This window comes from Camellia sinensis, chromosome 5, assembly GCF_055761805.1.
Source record: "Camellia sinensis isolate YWXY chromosome 5, ASM5576180v1, whole genome shotgun sequence".
In the NCBI taxonomy this organism is placed as follows: Eukaryota; Viridiplantae; Streptophyta; class Magnoliopsida; order Ericales; family Theaceae; genus Camellia; species Camellia sinensis.
This window is the reverse complement of record NC_138965.1, coordinates 109,791,227-109,814,453: the sequence shown is the minus strand read 5'-3', so window position 1 is coordinate 109,814,453 and position 23,227 is coordinate 109,791,227.

Sequence of the window (23,227 nt, the reverse complement as noted above, 5' to 3'; positions counted from 1 at the left end):
GTGACAAATTGATCACGTCAACCGTTGTCTTCAATGCCTCACCCCAAAAGGATCTTGGCAATTTAGCTTGTGAAAGCAAACACCTTGTTCTTTCCACAATGGTGCGGTTCATCCTCTCGGCAACTCCATTTTGTTGAGGAGTCTTCTTAACTGTCTTTTGATGCCGAATACCTTGGCTACGACAATACTCATCAAATGGCCCAATGTATTCACCACCATTGTCTGATCGGATGCACTTCAATTTCTGCCCTGTTTCTCTTTCAACCATAGCCTGAAAATGCTTAAATACTTCTAGAACTTGATCTTTAGTTTTTAGTAAAAAAGCCCAAACTTTCCTTGAATAATCATCAATGAAAGTAACAAAATAAAGTGCACCGCCATGTGTTCTAACTTTTAAAGGACCACAAACATCCGAATGAATCAACTCCAAAACATTTTCTTTTCTAGAAGCAACATTTTTATGAAAAGAAACTCTATGTTGTTTACCCGCCAAACAATGAACACAAGTTTTAAGATGTGTACCTTTCAAACCGGGTAGAAGCTCTTTCTTGAACAATACTTGCAGCCCCTTTTCACTCATATGGCCAAGCCGCTTGTGCCATAATTCAGTAGAAGTATCTTCCTCAAGTGCATTGACAACACCTTTACAAATTTTTCCTTGCATCGAATAAAGTGTATGAGTCTTCTTACACTTAGCCACCACCAAGGAACCCTTTGTGAGCTTCCATATTCCATCACCAAATTTGTTGTTGAAGCCTTCATCATCAAGCTTCCCAGTAGAGATCAAATTGAGGCGAATGTCGGGAACATGCCTCACATCTTTAAGCAACAACTTGCAGCCCAGATTTGTTTCCAAGCAAACATCACCCATGCCGATAATCTTGGACAAACCTTCATTACCCATTCGAACAGAACCATAATCTCCTGCAGTGTAGGTAGTGAAGAAATCAACTCGAGAAGTCACATGAAAAGAAGCACCAGAATCAATCACCCAATTGCTCTCTTGGCCCACAAAATTGATACAATCATCTTCACAAACGACCATGAGATCAGCATTGGTAGTAACTGCCGTTGTGTCTTCTTGCTTCTTGTCCACACTTTTGTCACGCCTTTTCTCCTTATTCTTGAGCTTTCGGCATTCTCGCTTCATGTGCCCTTTCTCATGGCAATAATAACACTCAACGTCTTTCTTTGAAAAAGAACCATCTTTTGATTTGTCACGGCTTTGATCACGACCATGAGGAGTCTTACTCCTCCCCCTTGTTTTGCTTCGGCCTCTCACAACGAATGCTTCCGAATGAGAGGAACCCGCTGATTTTCTTCTAGTTTCTTCATTCAACAGGCTACTAGTAACTTGGCCCATTGTGACAACTCCATCAGGTGCTGAATTACTAACCGTCACAACCAAAGTCTCCCAACTTTCGGGCAAAGAACTCAGTAGCATCAAAGCCTGCAACTCATCATCAAAAACAATTTTCATAGAAGCAAGTTGGTTAACAATACTCTTTATTTCATTCAGATGTTCCGGAATAGGGCTGCCCTCTTTATATTTTAAATTAACCAACTTACGAAACAGAAAAGCTTTATTTGTGGCTGATTTCCTATCATAAAGGCCCTCTAATTTTTTCCATAAATCATGTGCTGAAGTTTCAGTAGCAACATGATGAAACACACTGTCATCAATCCATTGACGGATAACACCAACGGCTTTTCGATTAAGCCTATTCCATTCATCATCTTTCATACCCTCGGGTTTGCCAGAATCACCCTCAATGGGTCCATATAAATCTTTACAAAATAATAGGTCCTCCATTTTAGTTTTCCAAGTTACCCAATTGCTTCCATTGAAGCTAGACATACGACCCACATTCCCCTCCATTGATTTACACAAATAAATAGACCCAAATAAACCGTATGCTCTGATACCAGTTGTTAGGGAAAATCGATGTGATTCCCCACAAGTAAATCAATCAATGGGAATAAAAACTAATGCGGAAAAATTAAATCAAAGGCAACACAAGAATTTTTACGTGGTTCCCTCAATGGGAGGTACGTCCACGGGATCGAAATCCGATTCCACTATCAACCAAATAATTCCAAACGATTACAAACGAGACACTAATGGTCTCACAAAATCACCCTTAGGTGAATTCCAAATAATCACAAATAAACAAAGAGGAAAGACCTCACCAAATAGAAGAACCAAAATCTTCAGAATCAGAGTTGAAGAAGATCCAAAATAACGAACCAAATCAGAACCGAAAATTGAACCAAACTTCTTCACAAATCAAAGCACCAATTTTTGATTGACCAAGTCAAATCAAGAATTACAAACAATACCAATTGAAGCAAAGCACCAAAGCTGCTGCCGCTCACGTTTTTCTTCGGGAAAAACAATACCCCCAATATGTATTGTGAATCTAGGGTTTTGTAATCAAACCCAAATTGTTTTCAAATTGGATTAGGTCTCCACAAAATTAGATATAATATATAAAAATATATTATAACTAATACCAAACTAAATCAAACTCTTTTAATAAATCAATTGGGTCCCACACTCCAATAAGGAGGTATATCCCAACATCTCGATAGTACTTGGGTATGACAAAATGTCGCTTCCCAAACCTATCACGATAAGCACAAGAGGCATCTAACAAAGCAAACAATGTTTCAACTTCCCCTTCCCGTTCCTCTTCCTTGGCGTAAACTCTCACCTCTTTCGAAGTTCCTACCCCCTGCGAGTCCCCTTTCTGTTCCTCTTCCTCGTCATGAGCCGTCACCTCTGCGATTCCTACCCCCTGTCGTGAAAAATGCAAATTAAATACTGAAAATTAGTAGTTAAAACTGAAAAATTAGTAGTTAAAATTATTATAGATTTAAGGTGATTGGTATTATTTATTTGGTGGTGATCGTTTTGTTTTTTGTTTTTTATTTTTATTTTGTGTTGCAATAATCTCTCTCTCTCTATAGAGGTTTCATCTCTACATGGAGTTTTTTTTTACTCCCTATGTTGAGACTCGTATCTTTTCTGCGTGAAGGTTCTTTTTCTCCATTTAGGATTTATTTTATATTTTGTACTCAAACTTATTTCATTAGATGACTTATTGTTAGATGTATAATATATTAAATCTTGTGTTTTCTCAAAAAAAAAAAATATATATATATATATATATATATATAATTAAGACTTGTACTAAAATTTAAATTTGATATTGTAATTTTGACACAAATAGACATGCAATGTATTTTATTATATAAATGAAGGATGCCACATTTAAAAATAAAATAAAATAAAAAAGAAAAGAAAGAATGCTCCCTGCATACAATCACTATCACATTTAATATTTGCTAAATTATTTTTTTTTCTTATTAATCAAACCGACTAACATTGTTAAATAATTCTTTTTATTTATCAAAAACTATCTAAAAATTTAAATATAAAATTATGAATTCATAATATTTGCACCTACTTATGAGATACATGAATCAGGTATATTTTACATTTGTTAGAAAACTGGTATACTACAAAAAAAAAAAAAAAAAAAAAAACAACAACAACAACAACAACAACTTGTGACTTGTCCACTTCAAGAACTTTTATGGTAAGAGCTCATCATAAGTCCACCTAGAAGAAAATCTCAATCCAACCCATAGGAACACACCACACTATTCTATTTCGTGCAGTGTACCTAAAAAATTAAATAAATTACATACAAAATTCAAATATAATAACTTAAGTGAGTTTTGAATAGAGATGGTAATTTTTCCCAATATCACTTCAATGACAAAATAGGGTGGGGCCGGGGAAATTCTATTTTTACACACTTAATTAATTCAATACACATCTTTTTTTAAAAAAAAAATTCTTACATTTCCATCCTTCAATCAAATTACCAACACACCCTTTCTTTTCTCCCTCCCTCCTTCTCTCCCAATGCAACCCTAACCTTTGCCATTTCTAACCACCGCCAGTCACCTCCCTCCCTTCCGATCATCACCACCTTCATAGCATTCCTCCTCTTGCCCAGCATCCATTACATAGACCATCTCCATTATACTAATCAAAGTTTTAATTTGTGTATGGTGGAAAATGATGTGTATTGAGACAAAATTAAAAGTTCTAATTTGTGTATGGTGTAAAATGAATAAACAGTATACACTAAGATAAGTAAGGATGTTTAAATAGAATTACTTGTGGGGACGCATTTTTCTATTCTCACCCCCATCTCCATTATACTAATCAAATATAGTTTTACATAATATATATAATTTAATTTTTTTTAAATATAATAAGACTAAAACACTTAAATATTATACTTAAAACACTCATTTTCATTTCTTTATTTTTCATTTTACATTTTTGAAGTCTCATTTTTTTATAATTTATGGAAAATGCTAATAAAAGCCCTAAGGCTTATTATTATTATTATTATTATTATTATTATTATTATTATAGATAAGCCCTAACACTTATTAATAGTGTTGAAAAAGTGTGTAACATGTATATTAAAAGTGTATTGAAATGTGTAAAAGTATTATGGAATATATGGGAAAATGTATTGGGATTATAATTTTTTTGATCTTGCTATGGGTACTTATTAACAACCCTTAGCATGACCTATAAATTATTACCTATAATATGCTATATTGTCTCTCATTTTTATTAATACCGACATCCTTAAGATTATAAAATTACCTCGTTCGTATTTATCTCTCTCAATCTGATATGAGTGGATCCCTACATTGGCCAGCCCCATTATCATTCTTCATTTTGAGTCTATCATTTTAAAACAAAAAGTTTAAATTCAAACTTATGTAAAAATTGGGATCGAAAAAATTTATACATTTTGTACTAAGTTCAAAATTAAAATATTCTTAATAAGCCTCACTCAAATGGAGCCCAAATCCAAAAGGTCCAAAATTATTATTATCTGTGGAGTCCTAATGTCCCTAACCTTTATTTTTGTACCTATATAGATATAAAAAGTAAAATAAAATAATTCACTCTCACCTAAAGCAAAAGTTCCAAGGAAGAGTCCATATATGTTTTAAACTTATTTCTTTAAGTTATTTTGAAAATCTTGTTTTAAAAATATAATTTTAAATTTGAAGTCATATTTTAAATACACAATTTTTTTTTTAAAAAAAAAAATTATGAAACTGTTCACCTAACCTTTATTCTATTTTACTCCCCTTGTGTGTTTCCCTCAACTCACTATGAAGGTCCCATGACTTTGTGCTGTTTGACAGGAGTGTAACACACTTGGGACTCATGGTTGGTTTTGAGTCAGATATGGATGGAACCATCGTATTGTCCAACTTACGTAATGTGAATAAATTTATTATCTGTTTGGTGCAAGTTTTTACAAATTCAAATTTGATATTAAAAAGCATATCAAATAGGTACAAAAGCATATCGAATTTGATATTATTTACATAAGGGTTTTTACCATCTCATGGTCCAACTAATTGAAAAGCATAAACTATAAGATTCTTATTATCTGTCTTAAGAGAGTTTAAATTTTTTATTTTTTATTATTTTTGTGAACATTTGTCTGACAATCAAAAAATAAAAACCCTACAATTCAATTGTGAATTAAAAAATAAAAAATAAAATATAAAATATAGAAAAATCCTAACCCTAATTTGTGAATTCAAATTCAATTGAAAACCCTAGAATTGGGTTAGGGTTAGGGTTCAATTTGCATTACAAACTTCGGGTAAAGGCTAGGGTTCAATTTGAAACTCTAGAATTGGGTTAGGGCTAGGGCTAGGGCTACGGTTCAATCTCTGAATTCAAAACCACAATTTCAATTCACATACCCTATTCTACTCACATTGATATCAATTTCAATTCACAACATTTTCACATTCACAAACCTTATTCTACCAACATTTTCATCAATTCACAACATTTTTACATTCACAAACCCTATTCTACCCACACTGTACCCACATTCATATTTTCACAAACAAAATCAACACATATAAAATTCAAACTGAGAGAGAGAGACAGACAGACAGTCCACATACCAACAGAGAGAGCAGAGAGCGACCAACAGAGAGAGAGAGCAGAGAACCCACTGTGGGCTCGCCTTTTTAGCGCCCCCGCCTTTCGAAAAGGGTTTGAAAAGAAGGCCTCACAGTTTGAACTCTACCTGTGGTTCTGAATCTAGTCTCACAAATGCAATGTAAAACTGATAATCACCAAAGAGTCCAATCCAGCAAATCATTTTGGAAAATCGATTTTGAATCAAATAATGCCAAAACTGGACTGCTTTGCCAGATTACAAAGTCGCCACCTAAATATTTGTTTTTCGAAAATTTAGAAAACCCTAACTCGTGCCAAAGGCCACGTGTCCACCATCACCAAAGTTGCCTCGGCTTGGGAACTTAAGTACGAGAAGGAAAGGTCTTGAAATGAGCACCCCCGCTCGTCCGATCAAAGATCGGCCTTTACTAAGCATGATATGATGTTTTATAAACATTATGCGTTCTTATTCTGGTTATTAGCTAAGATTTACTATGTGATATGCACAAGCAAGTATAGACTAGTTTGCTAGAATTTGAATATTTCAACTTATGTTTGCTTTCGAAGATGGTTTGAATTTGCCACCCTCAAGTGGGCTTAGAAATGCGGATTTGCCACCTCAAGTGGGCTTAAAACATGATTTGCCACAACAAAGTGGGCTTAAAACTTACATTCGTTGAATAGTTCCAATTCAAACAACAAGCCTTCATCCACAGGTCTGCTTCGGGAAGTGGAAAATGCATGAGCTTAGTTCCCGCCCCGAAAAGCCCTTCATTATGCTCTCGAGAGGCTCTGTTTGCAGGGTTGACCATACTCTAGAATTTTTCTGCTCCAACTTACCAAACACTTGCTGAGGATTGCACCAGTGGCCTGCCGGCCATGCAAGGCTACTGCTGGCCCCCTGCCAGACAAGAGTGAGGCACTGCCGGCCACTGGTGCTCTGAGTTACCACACTGCAACAAAGCACAAACAGAGGAAAATGAAGGTTTTTCTAGGGATTTATTTGTACTATGCCTCTCCTTATCATCTCAAAACCTCAAAGGAGTGGCACTCTTGGATCCAAAACCACCAATCAAGCAATTTCATTGCATGATGGCCAAAGATCCAAGTTGTAAACTTTCATTGTATGTAAAAACAAGACTCAAGACCACCACCACCACCTTATCATGTGTGATCAAAGGCAATGGAGACCAAGGAGATTGGCTCATTTCATCACTTTGAGTATGAAATGCCCCAATCTTCCTTGTGTTCAATATAACGTCCGATTGAACACATGCAATGCAACACAACATGCTTATCTTGCTCAAGTTTTACTTATCACCTTTGTTTACTCATTTTAAGTTACCAGCTCATTCTTTAGTTGATTTAGTCCAAGGTGAGTGTCCTTTAATGAGAGAGGTGTCAACCAAGGGATGATTTAAGGCATGAGAGATATCATGCCGTTGGTAAGTAGAAACCCTCAAAAGATGATTAAAACCACTAAGCGCAAATCTCAATCTCAAGCTTAAACACAACCCTAAGGCTAACCAACCCTCAAAGCAAATGAAAAAGTGATGAAATGAGGGAGGTTGCTGATATTATATGTGCTAAAATTGCATGCAAAATGACACTACAACATGTAAGCAACTCATGCAAATCATGTCTGAAAGCCGAAAACACCAAACTAGTGAAGATCACAACACTATAGGCATGCAATACAAAGCTCAAAAGGTACAAACACTTCAAAACAGTCCTAAAACAGCCTAAGAGGAGTCCTAAAACATGTTTGAAGTAAGCTAAAAATAGCTAGAATAAGAGGCCAAAACATAGCACAAGCTAAACTATTAAGCACAATTGCACTACAAGCATACAAAGCAAGCCTGAAGTGCTCCAAGAAGCCTAAAACAGAGTTGAAACATGCCAAAATTAAGCCTAAAACATGCTTTCATTAAGCTAGGTTAAGTTAGAAAATCATGCTAACATGTGAAGCAACCTAGGCATGGAAGCAAGACACAAGGAGGAGAGGCTATCCTTTCCCATTTTGGACCCCAAAACAAAGTTTTTACCACTGAAAAACCTCTGAGTTTCAATGGTTAAAAGGCCAAAAGAGTTGGTTTGAAAGTGATGAAAAGATGGCACAAAAGCTTAACAAGCAAAGAGACAAAAATGGTGGACCACCCCCAAACTCAAAATAGCCTCAAACCACCATTTGTAAGCCTAAAAAACAGAGGTTTTTGTAGTTGAAAACCAAGCCAAAAACAGTACAAAAAGATGGCAAAACAAGTTATGCAAAATAAGTTTAAAGGGTAAAGGTTATACCTCTTAAAGCCAAGCACACTTTAGGCACAAATGAGGTACCAAATCAAGCGAAAATCACCTTCTAAAGCTCAAAGAAGATCCCAAGGAATCTCAGCCCAAAGATAACCAACTTTGGTCAAGGATGTATAGGCAAATGAGAAGTATATCTCCACTTGTATGCACAAAGGTTCAAGAGAGAGAGAAATCTAGAGGGATAGAATTGTAGAGAGAGAGGATTTGTAGAGAGAGAGGCTCCCAAACTTTTTCCAACCTTGAAAACCATAGAGAAGGATCATTTGTGGCCTCTATATATAGAAATATATGACTTCAGGTCAACAATATCAACAAATGGCCTCTATATATAGAAATATATGACTTCAGGTCAAAAATATCAACAAATGGACAGCTGGAGCAATCTGGAAACAACTAGAGGTAAAAATCTGCAAAAAATCTAATTTTTGACACCAGTGGCCAGCAGGGGATCATTGATGGCCAGAAAGGATCATTTGTGGCCGGCACTGATCATTAATGGTCGGCATTGCATCATCCATGGCCGGCACACTTCACCAGTGGCCGGTAGAAAAATCTGCTCTTTAAGTCCAATTTCAAATAGGCATAACTCCTTCATCTAGACTCATTTTCAAGTCATTCTTGAGTCTAAACTGAAGCCCCGGAAGTCTTCTTTCCAATGGTGGTAGCCTCACATCAAAATTCCAAGTGTGCATTAATATATGTCTCTTTTACTGAAGATTGCTTAGTTTCAGTCTTACCCGGATTCATGCTGAACTTCTCCTCAGCTAGTTTTCTTCTCTCCTCTCCTCTTTTCTTCAATCCCAAACTCCTAAATAAGGTGTTTTGAAGATTTTTTTCAAAGAAATCACCTCTCTTTCATTTATTTCCACTTTGTTCTTGCTCAGTTTATCGAAAAGCGCAACATTTAACGAAATGCGAGCCTCGGAACATCGTGGGAACTTTGTTTCAAAAATATTTTGAAAGAGAGGGTTTTAAGGTCTAAAAATCATTTTAGTCAAAATAGTTTTCGCCCAAAAATGGGGTGTGAGGTTAGGATTTGATGCTCTCCTTACCGAAGAAATCGAACCTTTACACAAGATAGCATGCACCATTGAGTAAGCAATCAGTGGCGCCCAAGTCTTAAGGGCGGTCAAAAATGGAGTGTCTACAGTTGACAAGGCCGAAGACTTGGACAAACAAATAAAATAAAGATGCAGAAACAAATGGTTGCGCCAGCAGGCTGCCTATGTATCCCTTTCTTAGGAATTAAACCAGCGTAGTTCAAGGGCGAATGCAAAATAATACACAATGCAACAAAACAATGAAAATGATATACAATGCAATGCAATAATATGATCAAACCACGAGCAGTGCTAAACCAACAAATACCATAAAGGGATGGAGATGCAACATCGAACTACGTTTAACATAGAAAAGGTACCGAAACCTTCAAACCACAATTCTCTTAGTGGGATAGGCGTGTGCACATGAAGAACTATGTGTTTCGCAAAAAGAATACAAGTAATTGGGTGGGATGATATAAGTAAGGAATGATCTACTAAGGAAAGATCATGATCCTAAATGCTGAATGCAACAAAACAAAGTACAATGTAGTGAATGCAATGGATATAGGGAAGAATGCGTAAGCCAAACCATATTTTTCCTAGAAAAGGTATGGACACAAAACAGACCACGCCTAACACAGAAAAGGTGCCAAAACTCTCAGACCACAATTCTAGTGGAATAGGCACGTACACATGCAGAGCTATGCTTCAACGAGGGAAATGTATAAGCACATGCCAAACTAAGCTTAACATGGAAAGGATGCAAGCGATAACATGGTACGATGTAATGAATGTAACATATAATGTAGTAGATGCATAGGGTGACATACTTCAACCACGCTAGAATCATGAGATGAGGAAGAACGAATCCTAAACATGCCGAAATCGTGTGAGGAATGGGACACTCAAACCACACTGAAATCATGAGAAGAGGTCCTAAGAAAACTGCTTAGGAGTGCATTCCCCGCAACTTGAGATAAATTCCAAACACGCTAAAATCGTGCGAAGAAAGAAGCACTCTAATCACGCTAAAATCATGAGAAGAGGTTTGAAAACAACTACTCAGGGGTGCATTCCACGCAACCTGAGATAAATTCCAAGCACGCTGAAATCGTGTGAGGAAAGGGACACTCTAATCACGCTGAAATCGTGAGAAGAGGTTCGAAGAAAAGCAATCAAGAGCGCGCTTCACGCGTCCTGAGATAAATTTCAAACACGCTAAAATCCTGAGAAGAGGTTCGAAGAAAAGCAATCAGGAGCGCGTTCCGTGCGTCTTGATATAAATTCCAAACACGCTGAAATCGTGAGAAGAGGTCCAAAGGAAAGCCGTCAGGACCGCATTCCACACATCCTGAGACAAGCCCCGGGGGACAACGATCCTTAATGCTGCTCAACGTAAAAGGATAAAAGATACAAGATAATGCAAAATGCAAATAAATGCAATAAGTGCGATGATATGATACATGTTACAAGCAATGTAGTGCATGATGTTTAGGGAATGCAATAAACAAACAAAGCGGCACTGAACCGCTCTACTCTAACGGGGATCTCCCCTTGTGTTCTTCGAACTCTTACCTTCAACTCACAAGACAAAGGTCTTGAAATGAAGACAAAGGTCTTGAAATTCTGACAATGAGTAACCGCTGCATGTAGAAGCCACGGATGCCGCTTTCCTTCCTGATCATATTCATAACTTTCCCTATTCTCTAATACGGTGACAGACTAGGTTGGTTCAGTATCCAGAATTGAGGGGCACAAATGCTATCTCAATCTATGGGGCTACCATACAGATTTCAAGCCGAAGATACACCCCTGGGTATTTAAACCAGACTTTAGTCTCGGAAATTCCAAACCTTTGTGTTCTAGGCATCGCCGTTCGAACTCTAGTTTCCACCGTCGCAGTTGGTCTCCTAGGAACTCATTGCAAAACACAGCCAAGACGCCTTTGGAAGGGAAATGGTGCTTAGGGAGAGCACTTCAGATCGCCATTTTGGCTTGAAGCAGGCTTGAGCTTGAGCTTGAGGTAAAGGTACACTCATACTCCGGAGCATTGATAAGGCTTGAAGAAGTACATCTGGAATGCAATCTTGGAAATTATTGAAGTCGAAACAAACTCAGATGCTCCAAATTTTCCCTATTTTCTTTTTCTTTGCAGTCCGAAACCTATATAGCTTTAGATAGGTCCTTGTTCTATTGTTCTCATATGACCTGGGTTGAACCCTGCAGTTTATGAAAAAAAGAATCTTGTTTTGCACAAATGTGGAGAATGGCATAGCACTCTAAGCACAAAACGATTCATTTTTTAAATTGAGAAATGAGTTCTTGACCGAGTATTGAGCCTACGACTGACCACCGTCAAAATGACTCAACAAAGGAAAACAAAGGTAAAACAACCTAAACACATTTACTGAGACTCGAAACGACTTAAAACAAGAATCGGGACAAACAAAAACAACACTCGGACATTCTGCTATCCATCAGTGGGAGACCTCTCGATTCACGAGGAGCCTGTTTCTCTGGATATTGTTTCCCATCCTTTCTCATTTGTGATTCTCACATCACTCTGGCACTCAATCTCTTTTTCTCTGAAAAAGACATTTTCTCACTTTTTCTCTCAGCGCACATCTCTCTATTCTTTAATCTCTCTTATTTTTCATCCCTTCCCTGGGTGGTTGATGGGATAAGTAGGAAGTTATAGGCTTTTGCCCCTAGTATTCTACTAGACCCTCATTCTTTCGCTCACAACTAGTGAGCTCTCTCCGATGAGGGTTATAGTGTGACCAGATGCGTAGCAAATCTGCAACTAACATCGGTTGACGATGCCCTGGCTTAGCTTGATCGAGGTGAGTTACAGCATGTCCTACTGGCATACAATTGATTGGTCTCATTACATTTTTTACGTCCCCATTCCGGGTCAGATGCCAATTTGGGTGTGATCGTCCGGATGAAGGAACTGAACATCCCGCTCCAGTTCGTGCTTCGCACTTAACTTGGTACCTTGCTGCTTGAAGGATGTGAGAGCTTGGCCCCCGTTTGTTAGCTTTAGTTATGTCCTTTCTGGAGAATACATTGATAATGGGAAAAAGACAGGAAACCTGACTCAACTGTGCCCCTAGTTCATCACTTTGACCATTTTTTGTTTTTGGCTTTCTGCTAAAACAATTTTAACCAACATGAAAGTTAGATTAACATATTTGTTCGATTTCTGATTTGAAATCATCAAAGTCAGGCTATGAGCACTGAAAATTTTCTTTTTTTGGGTCCAAGAAATGATCCAGTTTTGGAAAAAATGGAATAATTAGAACTAGTTAACCTCATTAAAAATTTTCAAAAACTGTTTTTGCAAATGGCCATTGCTCAACCAACATAGAATTTACTCTTGAGATGCACAACCTCAGATCTGAACTTGAATTGTCTCGCAGCTGAATCTTTCTAACGGAATAGGACAGTTCGAATTTGAACGAAGACAAGCCAATTTGCACATGGATAAGATAGCCAAGTTTGAATAAGGATAAACCAATCAACATGGATGAGCCAAGCAGGCTAAAAATGATTGGGCCGAACTTCAGGATGAAGTTGCCTACATATCCTAAAGATGGGAATCAGGCCGTACGTAGTTTTGGATTGAGGTTCACTCGGGTGTTGACACTCTCCTTTTGTGCTCTAACTTTTGCCAAGGCCGCTCTTCTGGGTTTTCAACCTTGCGAGCTATTTTTCTTTTCTTTTCTTTTCTTCTTTCTTTCTTTCTTTTTCTCTTTTTTCATTTTTTCATTTTTGTTCTTTTCTTCTTTTTCTTGCTCTAACTTTTGCCTGGGTCGCCCTTCTAGGTTTTCAGCCTAGCGAGCCTCTCAAGGATAGGAAAGTTTAACTTGTCCATGTTGATTGGTTGTAGAATCTCTAAGCCATCTGAATCTAAGAGAATGGCTGTTGTTCGCTGATGATGTAGGAGTCCATCCAATCAGGTCTGAATTTGCCCCTAGTGTTGTGGATAGGAACTCGATTGTCCTTCAACAATAAATTTTCTTCTTCCAGCTGCTGGAATTTGGCTTTCTTGCCGGTATTCATTGGTTGGCGGAATGACCCATTTTTGAATCTTTGAACATATCTAGTTCAAGGGCTACCTCTGATCTAGCTTTGCAAGCTTCCTGTGACGACATCTGACCTTCTTGATCTAACCTTTTTTGCCCATAGTTCAAGGGTTGCTTCCAATATGATCATGCAAACCTCGTATTGTGATTGATCATTGAACATTCTGAATCAAAGTTCAATGTTTGAAAGCAAAAGGGGTCGAGTCTCAAGGCCGAGAATGATCCTATGTTGTACAATCTCGAGAGAGATTCCATGCATGTCTTCGTAGGACCACGCCAAACATTTTTTGAAATTTTTTTAATAAAGCGACTAGTCGCTCGCACTGAAGACAATGCAGAACCAATCTGGACTAAGCCAGGATCCTCCTCAGCACTCACATTAACAAACATGATCTCATTCATTAAGGGCTTGGCATGCCTCTCTCTCTCTCTCTCTCTCTCTCTCTCTCTCTCTTTCTCTTTGAGTTAATCAAATTTTTTACAAATCCCAAGGAATTCCTCCTTTTTTGTTTTCATCACAGTGTTAGAAAAGTTTTGAAAAACTTAGGTCAAAGCAATGATTTCAAGGCACAGAAAAGTAGGTGAAAAATATGTATTGCGGTTTCATTCAGATCTTCTGGCACAACTGGCTCACTGGTAGAAACAGACGCAAAAGAAACAGTGTAAAAGATAAATACAAAACAAAATAGTGATGTTCGAGGTAACACCCCCGAAATCACCCAACTCTAACACAACAGGACTAACTCGATACAACAAGACAAACTCAATACAACACAACAGAACTAACTCAATACCCAAGTCAGAAAATAAAATAACCAGCATTTGCACATTGCTCAAAACAGTACGTGCCATCCATTACATCTGGAGTAAAATGAATGCCATCAGTAGGTGGTTCATCCCCGATCACATAGTCACATTATCCCCCTAAGTTCATCAATCCAGTACCGATAGACTTTGTAGGACCTGGTGCGACGATGACCTTTTTATCAATCAGATCTTGTATTTCATGGCGGAGACGAAAACAACCGTCAGTGTCATAGCCGGTTTGTTAATGGAAGGCACAGTACTTGGCCGAATTATGCTTAGCTAGAAGGGGATCCGGGAGAGGCCGAGGCTCAAAGGGTTTGAGATGGCCTTGTCCTACAAAGATTTGGAGAGCCTTGGACAAGGTCATGTAAAGGGGGGCGAAGACCCTCTGGCCTCGGGGTTGGTGCTTCAAGGTTTGTGGAGTTATGTTGGATGTACCGGCAAAAGGGATAGTAGGTGCTGACTGGGTTTGTTGATCTCTTCCAAGTGTAGGATTAGAGCTGAAAGAGGTGTTTCTAGTACAACATCCTTTTTTTCGGCTTGCCCCTTGATTCAGAATGCTCTCACCCTAAGTGGCAAAAGTATCATCCACAGTCTTTACAACAACTGTGAGCACTTACTGTTTGTTTAGTCCTTCGGCTTTCAAAGCCTCAATAACCCACTGAAGGTGTTCACAGGGACCAATACCTGCCCCAACCTTGTTTTTGCCATTTGCCTCTACTTTGCCAAGGGATTGGGTTGCTATATCAGAGCGAAGCCCAATTGTTGTCGACATGTCATTGCCCAGACCTGGGATGGCTTCAAGTTAGCCATTTTCAATTGCAGCTTGCCCCAAGATTGGAGAGCCTTTTGGCATGAAATTTTTGGCATGTGATGTGGTCGATGACGGAGCCAATATCCCAAAGGCTAGATCTGCCACAGTTCTCTAAAGATCTTCAATCATTCTCATCAGCTCAAAAGTAGTGGGTTCACGGGTTTGAGATGATTGGGGCTCGAGTGCATCCATCATACACAAGTCCATACTTTCTGGAATGAACACCTCCGGCTTGGGCAAATGGACTGGGGTGATGTATATGCTGGGGTTGTAGGTAGATAGGAGTGTATGGATTAGATTGAGATGTAGAGGTGACGGGTCAGTACTAACTCGAGGTCCTTTTGGTGAAGCTATGGTCTCTTCATCAATAAGATCCTGAATCTTATGGCGGAGGCGAATGCAACGATTCATATCATGACCGTGTTATTGATGATAGGCACAGTATTTAGCTGGGTCATATCTTGGTGGAAGAGGATTTTGAAGGGGTTGAGGTTCTAGGAGCTCTAGGTACCCTTTTTCTCGCAGCATTTTCAAAGCTTGAGAGAGACTCATGTAAAGAGGATGGAAATTTCGGGCTTGGGGCCGAGTTGAAGTGGTTGGTTTTTGGCCATTAAGGGAAGTGGTGACAGTGTTTACTTCTGAGCATTTCGCAGCTGTGCTACCATTAGTAGTAGCATTAGAACTGTGAACAACATTCTTCTTCAAATGCTCATTATCTTCCACAAAGATCCCTTGTCTAATGGCATCCTCGATTTGAACCCCCATTTCATGAAGGTCTGGAAAGGTAAACAGAGGTAGAACGATCATCCTCTGCAGCAACTTGCTATGCAGATTCTGAACAATCATCTTGATCTGATCTTTATCAACCTTTGCTCTCCATCTCGTCACGAACTCTGAAAAACCCTCATTTGGCTCTTAGCGGGTGACTTCGAGATCACAAGTTGTGACCTCGATCTATGTGTTGTAGGAGTATTGAGCAATAAAGGCCTCAGCCATCTCTTCCTAGTTCTGTTTAACAGAGTTCTCCAATTTCGTATACCAAATTGCGGCTATCCCAAATATGGTTCGGCTGAAAAGAGACAACTTTTGGGCTGGGGTCAAACCCATTGGCCTCAAGATATCAGGAAGCAGGCAGAGGTGCACCATTAGGTCTCCAAAGCCATCGAAGCGGTCAATATGCGGCATCTTGAACCGCTCCGGTAAGGTAATTACAAATTCAGTATACCCGTCCTCTAAATCCGGGATGAAGTTCACTCCTTATGCTCGTTTGAATAACTTCTCTAGTTTATTGACCTTAAGTGTAGTTGGGTTAACCTCAAATTCAAATGGAGCTTCGGTTTGATAGGCAGGAGCTTTAGAGACCTATTTTGGGATTGGCTCCGCCGGATTGCCTTGAGTCTCTTGGACATTAGCAGTATGGGCAGTGGCTCCGGGTGTCGGGTTACTCGTGGGAGGTGTATGAGATGTAGAAGCTACTGCTGGTTATGCTGTTGTTGTTGTAGCTGGGTTATCACTTCGGCCTGACGAGCTGTGACTTCAGCCTGTCGAACTATGTCCTGCTGCAGTGCCTTGACTATCTGTTGCAGGTGCTATATCTGTTCTTCCACATTGGCTGGGGGATACTAAGCCATGGGAATGGGTGATTGATCTTGTGATAAGTTGAATCCAGACAACTGTTCCCAGACCAGACTAGACCCAAGTGAACTGAGGGGTGATTGTTGTAAAAACTGCACTCGTGAATTTTGCCTGAACCTCCTTCGTCTTGTAACCGGTGGGGGTGAGGTAAACACAGGTTGTTTCTGAACCAATTCCGACCTGACAAAGTCTATCGATACAAGTCCAGAGTACCCGGGAGATATTGGAGCCTTCTGAAGCTATGGTTCCAGGACTACCTTGCAAAAGAGAAAACAGACATCATCTCAGCCCAATTTCACTAGAACGGATATGATCACAGCTAAATGACTGTGCTTTCTACCAAATTCTGCCCCAAAACAGATACCAACTTGGCAACTGATATGCACACCTTGTACAGTTTCACTGTAAAGCACATACCAGTTAAAGAGAGCCCAAAACACCCTTATGATGGGGTAGGGTTTCCCTGTCCTAATTTTGTCAGGAACTAGGGGTTCACTACGCAACCAAGCGGTTTCAAACAAATCCTGCATTTGGGTGAGCAACCTGTCCTGATTTGGAACAGTCTCTATGGCTTTCGATATGTAACTAGGCCCATTGGTCAAAAAGGATACCTCAGTAAGACTATCTAATATACCTCTCGCACCTAACACCAAGAAGTGAAAGGAGGATCAAACGGTGCAGCGGTAGTCCAGATCCAAGGGTTGTGTTCCCATCGTGGCAAAGCCCGCAACTGGTCAGCCTTTTGGCAAGCTTTTCCAAGCGAGCCTCCAGCAAACCACTCAAGAATAGTAGATGGCAAACACTGTAACTTAGGCGCACTGATGCAAATGCAAATACAAATGCAAAGAAACACATAAGTGTAAATAAAATAAAATATCATGCGTTCAAGTCAATTTCTCTAAATCCCTAGCAGAGTCGCTAGAAACTATGGGCTCACCTTTTTCTGCTCCCCCGCTTTTCGGAAATGGTTTGAAAAGAAGGCCTTACAGTTCAGACTCTACCTGTGGTTCTGAATCTAGTCTCACAAATGCAATGTGAAACTGATAATCACCAAAGAGTCCAATCCAGCAAATTATTTTGGAAAATTGATTTTGAATCAAATAATGCCAAAACTAGAATGCTTTGCCAGATTACAGAATCGTCACCTAAATATTTTGTTTTTGGAAAATTTAGGAAACCCTGACTCGTACCAAAGGACACGTGTCCGCCATCACTAAAGTTGCCTCGGCTCGGGAACTTAGGTACGAGAGGAAAAGGTTCTGAAATGAGCACCCCCGTTCACCCGATCAAAGATCGACCTCTACTAAGCATAATATGATGTTTTATAAACATTATGCGTTCTTATTCCGGTTATTAGCTAAGATTTACTATGTGATGCACACAAGCAAGTATAGACTAGTTTGCTAGAATTGGAACATTTTAACTCATGTTTGCTTTCGAAAATGGTTTGAATTTGCCACCCTCAAGTGGGCTTAGAAATACGAATTTGCCACCTCAAGTGGGCTTAAAACATGATTTGCCACATCAAAGTGGGCTTAAAACTTACATTCGTTGAATTGTTCAAATTCAAACAAGAAACCTTCATCCACAGGCATTCATGCAGTTTAGCCTTTAAACATATAGCCTCATGGCAAGCATGCGAAACATGGCAATATGGCAATCACACTCATGCAAGTATGCTAAAGCGTAAAAGCTTGCCGAGTACTCCAAGCCAAAACAAAAGTTAGTTAGAAATAATGCATGATCCTAACTATACAAGATGCCTAATGCAACACATGCAATGATGCAATTAATAGGCTCGGCTACTAAACATGGCATATGCAACACTTTGATAGCATGCTTTGAAACACATATTCAAAGAAGTATTGAAATAACGATGCAGTTTGAATGATGCGCCGAGCCTCGGTGCATGCAAGACAAACGAATGGATGCAAACATGCAAGCATAAAGGTATGCTAATTGAAAATGTTTGGAAGGCATGCACACACGCACGCACACTTATTACAATATTGTGCCCTCGCGAAGGAGGGTCCAAATGAATAATAGCTAAGCTAATCTAAGCTAAGCTAACTAAACTAATCTAATTAAACTAATTAGACTAATTATTACAATACTTAACTAATTAGCAAACTAGTTAATTAAAACAACATACACACTAACTAAACATGCAAGGCATTAAACTATGCTGCCACAGCTCTGCTTCGGGAGGTGGAAGATGCATGAGCTTGATTCTCGCCTCGAAAAGCCCTTCATTATGCTCTCGAGAGGCTCTGTTTGCAGGGTTGACCATACTCCAGAATCTTTCTGCTCCAACTTACCAAACACTTGTTGAGGATTGCACCAGTGGCCTGCCGGCCATGGAAGGTTGCTGTCGGCCCCCTGCCAGACAAGAGTGAGGCACTGCCGGCCATCAGTGAGCCATTGCCGGCCACTGGTGCTCTGAGTTACCACACTGCAACAGAGCACAAACAGAGGAAAATGAAGGTTTTTCTAGGGATTTATTTGTATTGTGCCTCTCCTTATTATCTCAAAACCTCAAAGGAGTGGCACTCTTGGATCCAAAACCACCAATAAAGCAATTTCATTGCATGATGGCCAAAGATCAAAGTTGTAAACTTTCATTGTATGCAAAAATAAGACTCAAGACCACCACCTTATCATGTGTGATCAAAGGCAATGGAGACCAAGGAGATTAGCTCATTTCATCACTTTGAGTATAAAATGCTCCAATCTTCCTTGTGTTCAATATAACGTCCGATTGAACACATGCAATGCAACACAACATGCTTATCTTGCTCAAGTTTTACTTATCACTTTTGTTTACTCATTTTAAGTTACCAGCTCATTCTTTAGTTGATTTAGTCCAAGGTGAGTGTCCTCTAATGAGAGAGGTGTCAACTAAGGGATGATTTAAGGCATGAGAGAGATCATGCCGTTGGTTAGTAGAAACCCTCAAAAGAGGATTAAAACCATTAAGCGTAAATCTCAATCTTAAGCTTAAACACAACCCTAAGGCTAACCAACCCTTAAAGCAAATGAAAAAGTGATGAAATGAGGGAGGTTGCTGATATTATATGTGCTGAAATTACTTGCAAAATGACACTACAACATGTAAGCAACTCATGCAAATCATGTCTGAAAGTCAGAAACACCAAACTAGTGAAGATCACAACATTATAGGCATGTAACACAAAGCTCAAAAGGTACAAACACTTCAAAACAGTCCTAAAACAGCCTAAGAAGAGTCCTAAAACATGTTTGAAGTAAGCTAAAAATAGCTAGAATAAGAGGCCAAAACATAGCACAAGCTAAACTATTAAGCACAATTGCACTACAAGCATACAAAGCAAGCCTGAAGTGCTCCAAGAAGCCTAAAACAGAGTTGAAACATGCCAAAATAAAGCCTAAAACATGCTTGAATTAAGCTAGGTTAAGCTAGAAAATCATGCTAACATGTGAAGCAACCTAGGCATTGAATCAAGACACAAGGAGGGGAGGCTACCCTCTCCCATTTTGGACCTCAAAACAAAGTTTTTACCACTGAAAAACCTTTGAGTTTCAGTGGTTAAAAGGCCAAAAGAGTTGGTTTGAAAGTGATGAAAAGATGGCACAAAAGCTTAACAAGCAAAAAGACAAAAATGGTGGACCACCCCCAAACTCAAAATAGCCTCAAACCACCATTTTTAAGCCTAAAAAATAGAGGTTTTTGTAGTTGAAAACCAGGCCAAAAAAGTACAAAAAGATGGCAAAACAAGTTATGCAAAACAAGTTTAAAGGGTAAAGGTTATACCTCTTGAAGCCAAGCACACTTTAGGCACAAATGAGGTACCAAATCAAGCTAAAATCACCTTCTAAAGCTCAAAGAAGGTCCCAAGGAATCTCAGCCCAAAGATAACCAACTTTGGTCAAGGATGTTTAGGCAAATGAGAAGTATATCTCCACTTGTATGCACAAAGGTTCAAGAGAGAGAGAAATCTAGAGGGAGAGAATTGTAGAGAGAGAGGATTTGTAGAGAGAGAGGCTCCCAAACTTTTTCCAATCTTGAAAACCATAGAGAATGGCCTCTATATATAGAAATATATGACTTTAGGTCAAAAATATCAACAAATGGACAGCTGGAGCAATCTGGAAACAACTAGAGGTAAAAATCTGCAAAAAATCTAATTTTTAACACCAGTGGCCAGCAGGGGATCATTGATGGCCGGCAAGGATCATTTGTGGCCGGCACTGCATCATCCATGGCCGGCACACTTCACCAGTGGTCGGCAGAAAAATCCGCTCTTTAAGTCCAATTTCAAATAGGCATAACTCCTTCATCTAGACTCATTTTCAAGTCATTCTTGAGTCTAAACTGAAGCCCCGGAAGTCTTCTTTCCAATGGTGGTAGCCTCATATCAAAATTCCAAGTGTGAATTAAGATATTCCTCTTTTAGTGAAGACTGCTCAGTTTCAGTCCTACCCGGATTCATGCCGAACTTCTCCTCAGCTAGTTTTCTTCCCTCCTCTCCTCTTTTCTTCAACCCCAAACCCCTAAATAAGGTGTTTTGAAGATTTTTTCAAAGAATTCACCTCTTTCATTTATTTTCACTTTGTTCTTGCTTGATTTACCGAAAAGCGCAACATTTAACGAAATGCGAGCCTCGGAACATCGTGGGAATTTTGTTTCAAAAATATTTTGAAAGAGAGGGCTTTAAGGTCTAAAAATAATTTTAGTCAAAATAGTTTTGGCCCAAAAATGGGGTGTGAGGTTGGGATTTGACGCTCTCCTTGCCAAAGAAATCGAACCTTTACATAAGATAGCCTGCACCATTGAGTAAGCAATTAGTGGCGCCCAAGTCTTAAGGCGGTCAAAAATGGGGTGTCTACACCTACGAAAAGAGAGAGTGAAAGTAGAGGAAGAACAGAGGGAGAACTGATCGGGGGGAAAAAACGAAGTTAAAAGCGTGGTTGCAAATGAGGGGGGTGGGCCATTTTATATAACTTTTAAAAGCGTGGTTACGAACCACGCTTTCTTTTAAAAGAAAATTTTCTTTAAAAGCATGGTTTCTAACCATGCATTCTATTGAAAGCGTGATTCTGAAACACACTTTCACTTAAGATGAAAACGCTAATAGGAACAACGTTTTTTTTAATTAAAAGCGTGATTTGTAACAACGCTTTTATGATTTTATTCATTTTCTGTGTCTGGGTCAAAAACATGCTGAAAGCGTGTTTTGGAAACACGCCTTAGCTTATTTTAGGAATTTTGGCCAAATTAGGTTTAGTTTGGGAAATATATTAGTAGGTTGGCTTATTTTGGGAAATGGCCCTCAAATACACTCTACAACAAAACTTTATATTCTTTTGCCAGAGGCTTTTCCCAAACTAGGCCTAGGTACTAACTTATTTCCCAAACTAAGCTAAAGCGTTTTTACAAAATACGTGTTCAGCATGTTTTTGGCTTAGGCGGACAAAATAAACAAAATCATAAAAGCGTGGTTAGAAAACACGACTTTAATTAAGAAAACGTTGTTGCTATTAGCATTTTCAGACTTAAAACAGAAAAACGTGATTTGTAACCACGCTTTTAAAAAAATATTTACTTTTAACAAAAAAACGTAATTTGGAACCGTGTTTTTAGCTGATCATTTAATTATGATTTGGAACCACGTGTATTTACTTTTAACAAATATTTACTTTTTTTTGCTACTTGGAACCACGTGTATAAATTATTTATGATTGGTGGAATTCAATTTATGATAATTTATTTATAATTATTTATGATTATTTATACATAAAATTTTTAAAAAATAAACAGCATGAATTGTTTAAAAAATAAATTATCTAATTTCACCATGTGAAACATTTAGTAAAATATTTGATAAAACATTTGGAGTCCCTAGCATTACTCAGAGAAAAAAGATTAGGTACACACCTAACCTTTGACATAGTACTCAAAGTGATTGTCTTGAGACTTAAACTCATAATCTCAAAGATTATTAGACTAAGATTTTACCATTAAATCAATGATCACCGCTTATGACTTTAAAAATATAAAAGTAAAAAAGAATATGAAAAAATATAAATTAAATATTTGCTTAATTTACCTTATTATTTTGTTTTTTTTTTTAATTTTTAATTTTTAATTTTTGTCCATCATCGATCTCTTTTAAATTATATTTGATTTAATGGTAAAATCTTAGTCTAATAATCTTTGAGATTATGAGTTTAAGTCTCGGGACAATCACTTTATGTACTATGTCAAAGGTTAGGTGTACCTAATCTTTTTTCAATGAGTAATGATAGGAACCCCAAATGTTTTACCAAATATTTTACTAAATGTTTCACATGGTGGAATTAGATAATTTATTTTTTAAACAATTCATGCTGTTTATTTTTTTAAAAATTATATATATAAATAATCATAAATAATTATAAATAAATTATCATAAATTGAATTCTACCAATTTTAAATAATTTATACACGTGGTTCCAAATCATAAATAAATTATCAACTGAA